Source organism: Dreissena polymorpha, unplaced genomic scaffold (genome assembly GCF_020536995.1).
Source record: "Dreissena polymorpha isolate Duluth1 unplaced genomic scaffold, UMN_Dpol_1.0 chrUn075, whole genome shotgun sequence".
In the NCBI taxonomy this organism is placed as follows: Eukaryota; Metazoa; Mollusca; class Bivalvia; order Myida; family Dreissenidae; genus Dreissena; species Dreissena polymorpha.
The window spans coordinates 33,862-48,639 of record NW_026273389.1 but is presented as its reverse complement, the minus strand read 5'-3'; positions in this window follow the sequence as shown (position 1 = coordinate 48,639).

Here is a 14,778-nt window from a genome sequence, read left to right as displayed (position 1 = left end):
ATTTTCAAAACACGATGTGAAATTTGTGTGTCTTTTTATTTTGAAATTATAACTATGAGTATTTAAAGTATGCGTGTATCATACACAATAATGGGGAAATATAAAATACTTACGTGTTTTAATAAAATGGTGAACTTCGTAAATGAAAATGTTAAATAACATTTTGTCGGTGGTCTATCTAATATGTTGTATTATATATAAGAATGTTGACTATCGAATTGAAAAAAACTATGCATTTCAAAATATGTACATACAATTTTTAACTTAAACAATAGGTGGATTTTGTTTATTGATATGTTCCGGGTAACATAGATTTTTGTCGGTGGTGCATCTAATAGTTTGCATAATGTATACGTATTTTAGCTGTCTTATTACCGAAAGAATACACGTGTGCCTTTGATTATATATATATAATTATATATATATATATGTTATATGGTTTAACAATATTGACCTGATTACCCGTTAACCATCAATCATACCGTAAAGAAATCCTAGATTTCAATTTGGCTATGTATAATTTAAGCAGTAGTATTTGTAGAAAAAAAGTAGTATTTGTAAACAATCCATTTAGATCCTAGTCATATAGTTTGGACTTGTAAAATGTTATATATCACTTCTATGGTATTAGTTTTCTCTGTGTTGTACAGTGAGTATAAAAAGGATGTCACAAGGTTTCAAACGTAGTCGATTGCAACCATAATCGATATGGAAATTGTTGAGAAGTCGAGTCTCCTAACACGAAACCATCTGTCCTTATTAAAGCGTATGTTAAATGTTCATAACAGATGCAATTTGAAATACATTACTTTGCTATCCATATTATAATTTATGATTGATCAATATTATAATTTATGATTATATGTACATGTTTTTTAACATGTTGTTTGTTGATTCTCGTGTGTATTTTTGTGTGTTGATAAATTATTATGTGTTGAACTTCAAAATTATAGTTTCTTTTGGATTGTCATTGAATTAATGATGTCATGAAATATTTGTTGTTGGGGTTTTGTTTCATGAAAAAGGTTAAACTTTTTTGACATAATAAACGCGGTGATTATATTTTTCCTGATGCATACTTTATATTGAATACAATACAGTTCCTAATAACTCGGTTAGATAAAAAATATCAGAGGTACTTATTATTGCAAAAAATCAACATTCTACCAAAATAAGATTTTATTAATATCCCTAAAATGTGTTTCTCCTGCTTCAAGTTAACGTTTGGTCAAAGTTTTGATAGTACTAATTCTTTAATCGTAAATCAAACAATCCTGCATTATTGTTTTGTAAACACCTACGTTTTATTTTCGCAAAATCAACAACTTCTAACGAATAACCTACGCTTCATAGATACAATTATAAAACCATCCTGATTACAAATGTTTGAAATTAAATCACCTCATTTAGCCATTACATGACAGCGAAAAGCAATAAATTAACAAAATCGTGAACAATTATCTGTAATTCTATATGTACCGATGTGTCATAAATAGTTACATCTTAAGGTATAAACTAATTTACACTGAAATTATTTCGTCTCTGCTGTCATAATTGAGTGTTATCCTCTATGTACATTTAAAGTAAATATATGTAGTTCGACAAAGTTATACCAAACGAAAAAACTAATTTGTTTGGATTCTGTTGGAACTATCATAACAAATTCTTCAGTTTGGTGTATCCCATTAAACGAAAAAATAATTAAAATAAAACACATATTTAAGTACAGGCAATCTTATTACCATATGAACAAATATTTGATAAATTCTGTACAGCGTACTGTTATGGTAAAATTTACGATTCAACAAAACATGTTCATAAAAATATCTGACACATGCAACGGTAATGAAACTGTTTAGAAGAATCCTTTTTCACAAAAATTAAAAGTGCTCTCGGAAATATGTGTTGAAATAAGAATTATTATTGGATTGCAAGGTACATCCTGTGACAGGCCCCTGCATGTATCACAAACGAAATACTTCTTGAATCAGTTTAATGCTAATGGAATCGTTGTTCTAACATTAACAATTAAAACATGACAATAAACATGCAAATAATGAAAAATTGTTATGACCCTTGCCCGTCTCTTCATTTTACTTTAGCATAATATTGAGGTTAATTTGAGAGTCTTTCATACTTATGTAGTAATGCTCCAAAAATCAGATTTAGCATATGGTAATAATTAGGTGTCTTTGAAGTGTGTCGCATTATCCTTATAAGAGTTATACGAATGCGAACGCATTAAGTATGCATATACTATATTTACTCGAAGTGCCATTAATCTGGAAACGTATATGTTATAGATATCCGTTAAGAGAACTGGTTTATACACAGCACATACATATTATAGAAATGTGTTTTGTTCTCAAAACAAAAAACGATTTTCAAGCTGAAATACATTTGATCTATTATCTGTAAAACGGACATAAATGTTATCAATTTAGAACACCTGGTAGAAGTCTAATGTCGCATCTAGTTTGCTTGTTTTCAGGACATTGTATAACTTATATTTGGGTAAAGATATCACATTTATTGCGACCATATTGTTATAAAATGTGTCACTCAATGCCAGTTAAACTAAAGTGACCAATAGTGCCTACATGTCATACAAAAGGCCCGTTTAAAGGTATGTGTTGCATCGATCAAATTAAATTATTATGCGATTAAAGCTTTAAGAGTTAAAGAGCAGGAGCAAGAGTTTTATTTAGCAAAGTTAAGATTAGTTAATGGCCAATACTTAAAAGTGCGTTCGAACTGGCTGGTTTACTTACGTGTCCAAGTTTAAATGTCCAGTTTCCCCAAGTTTTATGATTATCTGATTTTAAGTGTTAGAGAGCAGACAATGCTGTGTAACAATTTATTTATTATTCGAGGGCCATACTTCAGAAGTGTTTCTATTTATATGGATGGTTAACGGACATCCAGATATTATTTACCCATCAATTACTACGACGTTTTATGATGTCACGACTTAAACTGTTTGAGTACGAGATTGTTTAAGGTTAAACATGCCATTTCTTATACTTTAAGGGCAATAATTCAGAATTGCCTATGTGGTTTGTGTGATAATGAAACTTTGCCGAGATATTATGCCCATAATAATAATCACCAACGTTAATGATGATCCGATTAAAAAAGTGTGATTTCTTGAGCGGACATCGTTCTGTTGGACGCCGCCCGACGCAAATCGCCTGCTGCAAACCGAATCCATAAATTGTATCGCTTATCTACCCGGAATATCTTATTGCAGTAGATATAACACTTTCCGCGAGTCAGTTGTGGAAATGGCAGCAATCGACGGACAGTAAACAATTTCTTCCACACAGATTAATGAAGTTCCAATATACGCATTGTAAAAGGTAAAGTAGGAATGAAACTCATTCTCAATGATCTGGGCTCTAAGTCCCGCACTTTTTATTACCTTACCTTAATATTAATTCAAAAGGCACGGTCGGTGGTGGAGTTGATGAATGGTATAGCATTTTGTGTTGTGAATAAAGAATGCCAATGAAGAATGTGAGACTTTGTCAAAGAAATGAGAATATTCTATCGGAAAACAGCATAGATTGGATGATTAGTACACATTTTAACAAAATAAACATAAACATATTACAATACAGTGTTCGTTACTCAAGCATGTGGTGTAATTTCTGGGCTTCGAATGCTGCTATTTTAAAATTATTCAATGAAATATGAACGAAGATAGATCATGTTTTTATAGGTGATATGCATGACACTCTGATTGCCGATAAAGGGCACTTCGGATAACGGAGACTCTCAACAAAATGGGCACTCTGATATCCGAGGTTTTATCTTCTACTTGAAATGCGTTGTTTTATGTTGTAACTGTTCTTATCAAGGTGTTTGCTATTCCAGCATGTAGAGTAATTTCTGTTCTTCAATACTAAAATGTAGATAGGTTTCAATGAAATATGAACAAACATAGAGCATGTTTAAATAGGTGGTTTGCATGATAATGGACACGTCGGATAACGGAGACTTTTAAGAAAGTTGACACCCTGATATGTTGTAGACCTTCAAGAGTACCGGTGTAGCACCAATGAAGCAGACATCGAGATGAATGTATATACGCTTTAACGTAAAAATCGGTATAAGAAAAATAAATTGAAACTTCGCGCTAAAATTGTCAGATTTTAATACCCGAGATGTCGTGTCATAAATGAATAAGCCATTAAAAACAAAATCATGCTCATATTCCAAAAGGATAATAAAAATGAAGCAAATTTTTTTGTTGAATAGTTTTTAATTTACGTCAGTAGAGAAATTGTTAATTAATGCCTGCTTACTTAAACAATATTCAACAGCGAATTTTGCCTTTTTGGTTCACTAAAAAAGTGTATTATATATATTAAAAAGTGTCGGGAGCGAAGTGCAATTGTAATTGAGGTGATCGGCTGAACAAAATCTTTCATCCAACTCTTTAAACATTTAAATGTTCTCAAATACGTCAGTATACTACACATTTAACATGTTGTAACATTAATAGACATATTGATCTTTTCATTCAAATGTTAAACATGTTCTTGATTTATGTCTTAGTATTTTTATGTTGTTGAAATATGTACTGATCATTTAGTTCATGCTGGTTTTCGATGGAATTTTATCGTTGTTTTTTTTTCCATAAAATTAACCATTTGTCCGGGAATGTTTTTCTTCGCAATACGAAATGCTATATCATTAATCGGCAAAACAACGATCCGTGTTTGAAAACGCAATGAACAAAACATAAATGCAAAAGTGCTGAAGAACTAAACTCTCACGCGTGGCTTTTGTTGTTCTCAGTTATTAAAGTGCCATCTGTTATCAAAGTATCCGCATTACCGGCGTGATAATATGCACTTTTATCCCATTTTCAGCGCGACATTGACGGTATAACACCTTATGGAATATACTAGCCTGTATTCAACACTGTGGGATATACCTGGCACGTGCCCTGTCACGTGCACGGACTACTTTTTACTTTACCACTGAATGATTTTTTATAATTAATAAAGTCGAGAAAACTTTTGCTTCAAAATTATACGACCTTCAACCTTTAAATCAAGTCATATGACATAATGTTTTGCCATCCGTATAATCAATCAGCTGATTGATGGCGTCATAAAATGATACTTATTGCGTCATTTTCCCCTAAAAAAATTGACGATTTATTATAAACGCGACTTATTTCACATGTACATGTACTGTATATCGACATACGGTATTTGAATTGTCAATTAATTACATTTTCCTTATTTCGTGTAATGTGCATTGTTTATAATCCATGCATATATTTTGACATTTAAGAATGTACAACAAGCCATATAAATATCGAACAATTCATTAATAATCTGCAATATTTGCTATCCGATTTAATTCACGTTAAGCATAGAGCTGTGTAAAGTATAAGATGGCAAAAATAGCACCACACTGGAATTCGGAACGTCCCATTATGTACACGGGTAAATCCACTGATTTATATGTTGTGTAATGGAATGTTTTCCATTCTTTGTGTATTTATATATTAATTTATGTTCTTGTACACAATAAATGCATTTATCATAGACAAATAACATTGTGCAAGTTTAAACATAATTATGTTTTTATGCAAAATCTGCAAATGCATCCGAGTTTACCAACGGCTATTATTTGATAATCTACTCCGGTTCATTTTAACAGCAGTAATGTTCATTGAGTGCATGACGTAGCGTGTGACGAATAAGAAAGTTTAACGAATTGATTTGAAAATAGTGATAGGATGGCATAAGGGTCTTTATTTAACTATGCTAAAATAATGATTAAAGACCCTAGATGCAAAATCGCCAATTATTGAGTTAAATGGATTATTAGATGGATGTTAAAGGATAATTAAAGGTAAGGTACTAGTTCGAACGTGTTTTGGTTCTTGTTTGTACTTTTGTCGTTGCCCGTTTTCGGGGAAATGATTTTAACACGGGGGCCATTGATGCATTGGATCACACACGGCATACCCATAACATTATATAAACAAAACACGTTCTGCGCGTCCTTAAATTCGTCGTCCGAAGTCGGAAAACGTATTGCCCTGCATATTAAATCAAATTAAGTGTCAGTCGCTTCAATTGTCTGTTTACTCGTCGATAGTGTGCATGTTGAATCTATGTTGATATCGACATCATTTTGTCAGGAGCAATCGCCGCCATACTGGATTTTGATCATTATCTTTCGAAAATAAAATGAATTATATTCAAGTGAAATCTTCCTTTTTGCTTCGTAATGTGTTACAATTCGCATGCTGCGTAAAATTGAATCGAGGCATATGGTGATATTTTTACTAGTTTTACAGTTTGTGTGTGGAGTTTTTAAGACTATTTTGCGTACCAGAACAAATACATTTATATCACTACGCATGGTTACATTCGTTAGATTTAAAGCGATTTTTAAGAATTAATTAAAATAATTGTTAGGCTAATGTTATTATATTTTGTTATGTTAAATGTCACGTTGAAAAAAATCAAAGGGGATAAATAGAATACCAGGGTTAGCGTTGAATGCAGAGACGTTTATGTTGCTCGGCTCGAACACCGAAAGCGCTCACCATGGCTCGCGCTCCCGGCGTTCTAAGCCTCGCAACATAAACTTCTCTGTATTCAACGCTAACCTAGTATTCTCTTTATATTTTTATATCATGATTTAATTACTTTTTCCTGTTCTCAAGGTAAGTGCGCGTTGAGCATGTTTGATATTCGTCCATGAAAGCCATAATAGGCTACCGACATTTGCCCGTTTCTATAATTGACACAGTCTGATTTCAATTTTCGATAGAAACATTGTTTGGTTATATTTTATTTACAAAACGCAATTAGAGATACAGTGTAATTTGAATTAATGGAAAAAACACCCTGCGTTTAATGAAATACTCATATAAAATATAGAACAATCGTGTAGAACAACTTATGTTAAATACATACTATGCTTTATGAAGACACTTATAATATGATCTGATGTAGTGTCATGTATATATATACGTCATCAGATTTTGGGCGGGAATACAACTCGGGTACAGTCTAATATCGACCGGGTACGTTAAAGTATATTTACCGTACCCGGGGTGCATGTAAGTATACTTAAGAGTACGCGGGGTACATGTAAGTAGTACCCGAGCCTACAATGACCAATCGAGCGTCAATAACCTTCACTTACAGAAGTTGTGTCCCTTTGTTTTAATCATTCCATTACTACGAATCTGTTCGAAAAGGACTGAAATTAATGCAAGTATAATTTATATATATTTTGGCTTATCTGAATTTAATTCATCGTCAGAACACAAACATTGATATTTGTATTTGTTTCAGAGTAGAGATTTCAATATATTACAGGATATTATTGTATTTTTGTTGTGATCAGTAGACACTAAGTAAAAATACGTAGGTGAAAATACAGAAACAATCTTAGTTCAGAATACAGTGTCTGTCATTTTTACATAACATCGACATTACACTGTAACTATATATATAGTCATATATAGGCTGACATTTATATGGTCATATTTGTGGTCATATATAGGCTGACATATCTTTAACATACATAAACATGTATTGAAAATAAATTAAATTGTTTTATATCTTTGATTTTGAAGTATCATTAATACAGTCAAAACTTAAATGGCTCGAAATTGCTTGGCTCGAATTTCCGGTTGGCTCAAGCACTCCTCGAAGCACCGATTTTTTATTTCTATATATTCATATCATTTTTGTGAAATTCTGAAGCGTTGAATTATCGGATGTCTCGAACTCGGATGTCTCGAACTATTTGCACAGTCCCGGTCACAATGCTCACACGTTCTTTTGTTTGTTTTGCTCAAACTAATTTTGGGTTGCATAAAGCTGTTTATCAATAGGAGTGTTTGATTTAAGACGCCCCACAACTGCAACAAGTCATGGACTCAATTGTTAATTGATTAAAATAAAAAATGACATTTTGTAAAAAAAAATCTGGAATTTTTGGTAGATGCAGAATTATTATGGCTCAAACGGCTAAATCACAACATATACAATGTCAGCTTGATGGCATAGAAAACTTTGTAACTTTGTATCAGTACAACAAATCATGAACAAAACACAGACTGACAACATGCCATTAAAAAAACAATCACATAAATACATTAAATGTTGATAAGTAGTTCTGCCATGTGTAAATAGTGCTTATGCATGCTATGTTTTAGAGCTGTTTCTTACTTGTGCCTGTAAATGTGCTACATAATGACTCTTATATATAATTAACATTTATATTTCGTTCTTATTAATTTGATAGCACAAAGTAGCAAGGAGTTCAAGCAGTTTGAATACTTATCAACTGGTGATGTAAATCTAATGAAGATTCATGTAAGTAAACACAAGTATATAAGAAATCGGTTGGCTCGAATTCCGGATGGCTGAAACTTTTGCTTTCGGTCCCGGCGAGTTCGAACAATCGGGTTTCGCCTTTAGTTGTTTTCCTGCACCGAAAACATGTTTCTTGGTAATGTTTAACATCTCATCCAGGTTTTGATCTACATTAATATCCATTGAAATTATGAGAATATTTTCCGCCATGAGACCTCAATTTATAAAAGATAATTCAGCATGGGCTTATATGAAACTTATAGAAATGCACCAATGTGTTTTGCAATATTGTAAACCGAGAAAACAGGGTGAAAGTATTTGATCAAGTTTAGAAATGTTAAGCAGCTACAACAATTTGACAATTAACTGTTTAAAGTAACTTGTGCGTGCTCCTTTAGGTTTACCTGATATGATGGTTTAATTCTTGACGGCTGTGTTCTCATACTTATAACAATTAGTATTATATTGAATTGTGTACATTAGTATATATTACAGTATGGTGCTGTTCCTTACTGTTGCCTACCCTGATATACTTATGTAAACTCATTCAAATTGTTTTTGTTATTAACAGATTGTGTGCATGCCTCTTAATATTAACCTGGTAGTATATTCCTAAAGGTTGTGTTCTCTTATATAAAAATAAGTATTACATTACATTATGTGCACTAATATATAATATAGCATATTGTTGTTCCTTAATGTTTTATAGACTAATATATTAAATTCATTGAAATTGTTTAAAACTATTGTTACATAAGCTGTCTTACAAGCAGTGCAAATATGCACTCTCGTTGAATATAATACATTCTATCTTGCAGGGTATCAAAGTTAGTGTGTAAAAAGCATATGTGTAAATCGTTCTTATAATGTTATCTTGTTTGCTAAGGAAAGAACGAAATTTAACATGATAATTAATATTTGCAAAAGGTTTCATGCTCCAGACGAAGAATTATATAATGGTATACATTTATTAGGGCTGGGAATGAATATTCGAATATTTTCAAACAGTGAATATTCGAATCTAATTTTCTATTTGAATAATTGATTGTAATGAATAAAAACTTAATAAAGTAAATGGACCGGAACAAAACTCACTAATCATCTGTAAGTCATGTGGGTAGACTAACACACCAAAAATCAACAAATAGCTGAAAGTGTTTCGGAAAAGTCCAAGGCCCATAACTTCATCAAACAAATGGACTGGAAGGAAACCCACACTTCACCTGTAAGTCATGTAGTTTTGCTCGCATATTGAAAATCGGCTCAATATCTGAAAGCGTTGCTTACAAAAAATCCGGAAAACAATTTTTATAGACAATGTTTTTAAGTTCAAGGCAAATAACTTCACCCAAAAATCAATTAAGCTCACACTTCATCTGTAGGTCACGAAGGGAGACTCACAAACCAAAAATCAGCTCAATTTCTGGAAGTATTACTTAAACAACCTCCGGAAAACCGGAATGCCGGACGGACTGACGAAGTCCAACTGCTTTATGCCACCCCTATCGGGGGGCATAAAAAGTGCAATGTCGCATGTTTGGTTCAATGCAGACGACTTTTGTGAATCAGTCATTGTTTAGATAACAGCTGATATCAATTTCCGTGATAGGGGCTGTCCATAAAGTACGTTACTCTACCGGAAGGAGGGATGGGATGTAAGAAAGTATGACAGTTTGTGACAGGGTGAAAGGCTCAGGCCATGTGTGACGGCACACATTTATTTATTGGTTAATTTTTATGTTTAATTTTTGAATTAGAATGGTATAGTTTAAAAAAATGTCAAAAATTGTTTAAAACCTTAGAATTATTTGTATGTACTCTTTAAGTCATAGTAATAATGTTTCACTTCTTTTTAGTGAAAATAATATATCTTAATACAGTTTTATAGTGGATGTGTGCTGTAGATTAAATGTTTATTAGTGTTTTTTTTATAAGTGTGACGTTCTTTAGAGTCTGAGAATTGTGACAGTTTGCGGCAGGGGAAAGGAGAGGGGTAAAATAGTCAAAATAGCGTGACGTACTTTATGGACGGCCCCATAGTTGGCAATCCGAGGGGTAGTGTCGGTATTGGTTTAATCATGGAGTATACACGGGTATTAATACATCTCATTTTATCTTTTGATTGAGATGTTATTGACATTTCCGCGTCTCGTAATTAGGACAACAGACAACGCGACTTAGTTTATCTGTCAAGGTATACACAAGTTGAGCATTGGCAAAACAGTCTTGACACGATAATGCCACGTTTGATACCACACTCAATATGCAAGCAAGCTATGACAAGATAATTCCACATTTGATAAATCAGACTCAATAAGAACGCAAGCTAATCTGCCTGTCAAGACACACTACCGCACAAAGTGTTTTATTTATGACAATTGGCAAATTAATTAGACAAATACTTCATCTTAATGCTGTGTCATCTTTGAAGAGCTGTGATAGGGCACGTACACCCTTAGATTTATATAGGACTTGGTTCTTCAATCGTAGTTGGTTTATACTTGTTCACTCAAAATCATTTTCAAATGAACAATTTTTTATCATCGTAAACTAAGATGACTTTGAATTTGTATTTGAATATTGAACATTAACCAAGTAGTTTAAGCTTAATTAGTCAACTGTGTGAATGCTTTAGATATAATAGGACCAATATGTTGTTCCCACAAATAACAAATTAGCCTAAGAATTACAAATAAAAAGCAAATAAACAAAAGCTAAACTTCTTATGGAAAAATTTCCGAACGTCAATATCACAATTTTGTAGTCTAAGATAGTGAATAGAAGATTTGTGCCAACTAAGGCAGAAATGATTTGGCTGTTACAACATTGCTTAAAAAAACATCCATTTTACAGCAAATTTCATATAAATACTTTGACCTATTTTTATAACAAAAGGCTCTGCAGTTTATTGAGTGATTTAATAACTCATTACTTCTGTTTATATGGGGAAATATCCATCTGCTGTTTTAGAATAAAACATTTAAATGTAAAGTGTTTAGCTGGTGAGACAAAGGGCGTTGATCTGACAATCGGTTTTCTAGTGATCACGAACAGTGTAACCTTGAACATGTCATTTACCGATGACAAACACTTAGATATGATAAAAAAAACATTGAATAATCTTTACCTTGTCTTATTAATCGCATTTTTCTATTTATCACAAAGATATAATAAATAAATTGTTTAAGTAAACGTTTAAGTATTTGAGACACACTTGAAACATTAAACAAACATTGCAAATATTTTCTTAAGCCACTTGAAACATCAATAAACAAGGCCTAAAAGCCCACACAAAATATGCAGGAATAGATTTATCACGGTACAAATAAAATAAGGTTTACGCAGACACATATATATTGCAAACTGTGTGCATTTTTCATTGTCTGTACTGTGCTCACCATTTCTTGGCCCAAACCAATCTTTGAAAGATACATAGGGTGCTGAAACTATTAAAATGCCCAGATTTCAGATAATTAACGGAACAGAAGACAATACGCCCATTATCACTTTGGCGAGTGATATAACTCTGCTGTGGTGAACTAATTGCTCCACGCCCTCGGAAAACGATGCTTAATGCATGTGCTTAAAGTGTCGTTCCAGATTAGCTTGTGCAGTCCCCACAGGCTTATCAGGGTAAGTACGTTCTGCCTACACTGGCGGTTAAGAAGAGACCGCCTTTAAACGAACAATTCAGTACAAACCGAGAGTGTCATATATGATTAACCTTGACAGGCTGCACAGGCTTATGTACGACGACACTTTACGCACACAGATTAAGCCCAGTTTTCACAGGACAAGGCTCAGTTAGTGCAACTGCAAAAGTTTGTGTACATTGTTTTGAATATTCGTATGAAAAATGGAATGGGCATTAAATACAGGAATAACAAGAAATAACAAATTTTGAAGCCAACAATATATTTTCATGTTTCACTGTTTTTATTCATGTCAATAATAAATGTGCGAACTCCAAAACTGTGCACAAAAAATAAACACTTGACATTGGATAAACATTACTAAGCTCAAAATGAACGCTTTAAAAACTGAATACATAGTGTTTTTAAGTCGCCCTCAATTAAATAAGTGTAACACTCAGGACATTGATGTATGTGTTGACAAGATCAAGCGACAAAGTTGTATCATATATTTGGACGCATTTTTGGATGAAACGCTGAACTTTAAAGGGACTGTCAACCACGACGACGCAGAAAAGAAAAGTTGTGAAATACCGTATTTTTATAAAATCCTTAGTTTAGATTTATTAAAATATCACGACTGGTATATAACATTACTTGAGAAAAATGGTTAAGTTTTAATATTTTCAGTATATTTGGTAATACATTTTACTGGGTATGTCTACCAGGTAACTACCAATTAACAATAAATAATGCCAGTTGATTGATCATCATCGTCACGTGGTAAACCCTAGTGATTGGAATCGGTTCCCAAAAACGGAGTCGATTAATCGGAGGCCATAATCAGCGATTAATCGATTAATCAACTTTTTTTAACAAAAAAATAAGTTTTTAATATTTAACCAATGTTTTTGTTGATAATACCATTATATTACTATATTTTATCAAAAAGAACTTTATCATGACTATTCCTTATGTGTTTTGTGATTTAATAATGAATACATGCTTAAAAATCTTGCTTTGTGTTTGAAATATTGTGGCTGCAATGTTACGTACTGTGTGAAAAAGGCGTTAAACCCCAATAACTACAACAAATCTTGTACAGAGTGAAGAGTAATACAGATTATAAAATAAAACAGACCTTTAAAAAGTATTTTTATTTCAAGAGAAACACTTGTATGATCATTATCAGAAGAATATGAAAATATCTACGTAAATAAGGACCTTATGATAATAGTTTCTTGACAAGGAAAGGGAACAAATTCTTCTCTGACCGACATCTTGAATGAATCGGCTATAGCCGCTATAGTATGCTATACAGATCTGTATTACGATCGCTGATAGGTTTAAAGGAGTTGTTTTATAATGTTATTAATTAGTTGAATTCATATTGGCTTTGTTATTGAGCTGAAGACAGCCGTATTGGCATGAGGCCGCAGGCTTAATAACAAAGCCAATATGCATTCAACTAATTTATGACAATTTTATTAATTAACTTTATATTATTCAGCAAGAAAAGCTTGAATTTCACTTTCGAATTACAAATTTACAGTTTTATTATATAATCAAGAATGAAGTTTTGAAAAATAGGAAAATTTCTGTTCTATACAACTTATTGGTGAACAGAAACAATAGCATTTAAACTTAGTATATGACGAAAGATGATTCCTTGACATTACATGATTCAGGAACACAATTTGACAGGTCGCGAAATGATGTAAAATTTACCTGAAAAACTATGATAACATTTCAGCCACACTGGATCCACTACCGTTGTTTTTGATACGACAATAAGGATTGAAAACTTACTTATTGCAATTAGGAATTGCATTTGTAATGTGTAAATCCTCCATAATTTCGAATTAATTTTGCTGTCTGCGTTCGTTGTTCTTGTACTTGTAGCTCATTGAAAACATTGAAAGTTGTTATATATGTACGCTGAAATATTGAACCTTACTGTTGTGGTTACAATGCACTATTGTTATTTTCAAAAAATGGAGCTGAATATGCTAGGAGCTGAGTGCTTAAAGTATATTTTTAAACATTTAAACTTTTGCACACACAAAAAATATATATCGAATGATCCGTGCGGTAAAAAAATCGTCAACTTTTCGTCGACTCTATATTTGCATCGTCATCGTCACGTCAGCAGCAATTCGTCGATGACGCGTCGACGATCTGATTAATCAACTCACCACTAATAAACACCAAGACAGTTTAAAAAAATAAGTTCTCGCCAATTTTTGACATAAGGATGAACCTTTTATAAATATTTAACACGTGACATCATGAAAGTTCATTAGATTTCATGAAAATTATATGTACCAGGCAGGTCAAGGATTTGTGGCGTGTGATTTGCAATTCGTTTATATTAAATCACTACAATGGCACTTAACATGAAATTCAAAGTATGCCCTATGAGCATCCATAGAAAATAAGGTTGTCAGAAACAAGTCTAGTGCAAACTTTGTGCATTTAACATCAGCACCCTCTTGGTGAATTTTTTTTTTTTACAAGAGATAAGAACGCATTTGGGAAAAGAATAACATACTATGCAGATAACAGCGCTTTTTTCCTGTTTTTGTGAAGCGGCCTTGCCCCCCCCCCCTCACCCCTTTGTGAAAAAAAGAGAAGTGAAATGTTCAAAATTGTAAAAAAAAATAAGCCTTGAACTTTCTAAAATTGTGAAAATTTGAGTCATGAACTTTTTGAAATTGTGAAATTTCGGGTCGTGAACATCTTGAAATTGTGAAAAATTTAGTTGCGAGTTTCCCACAATTGTG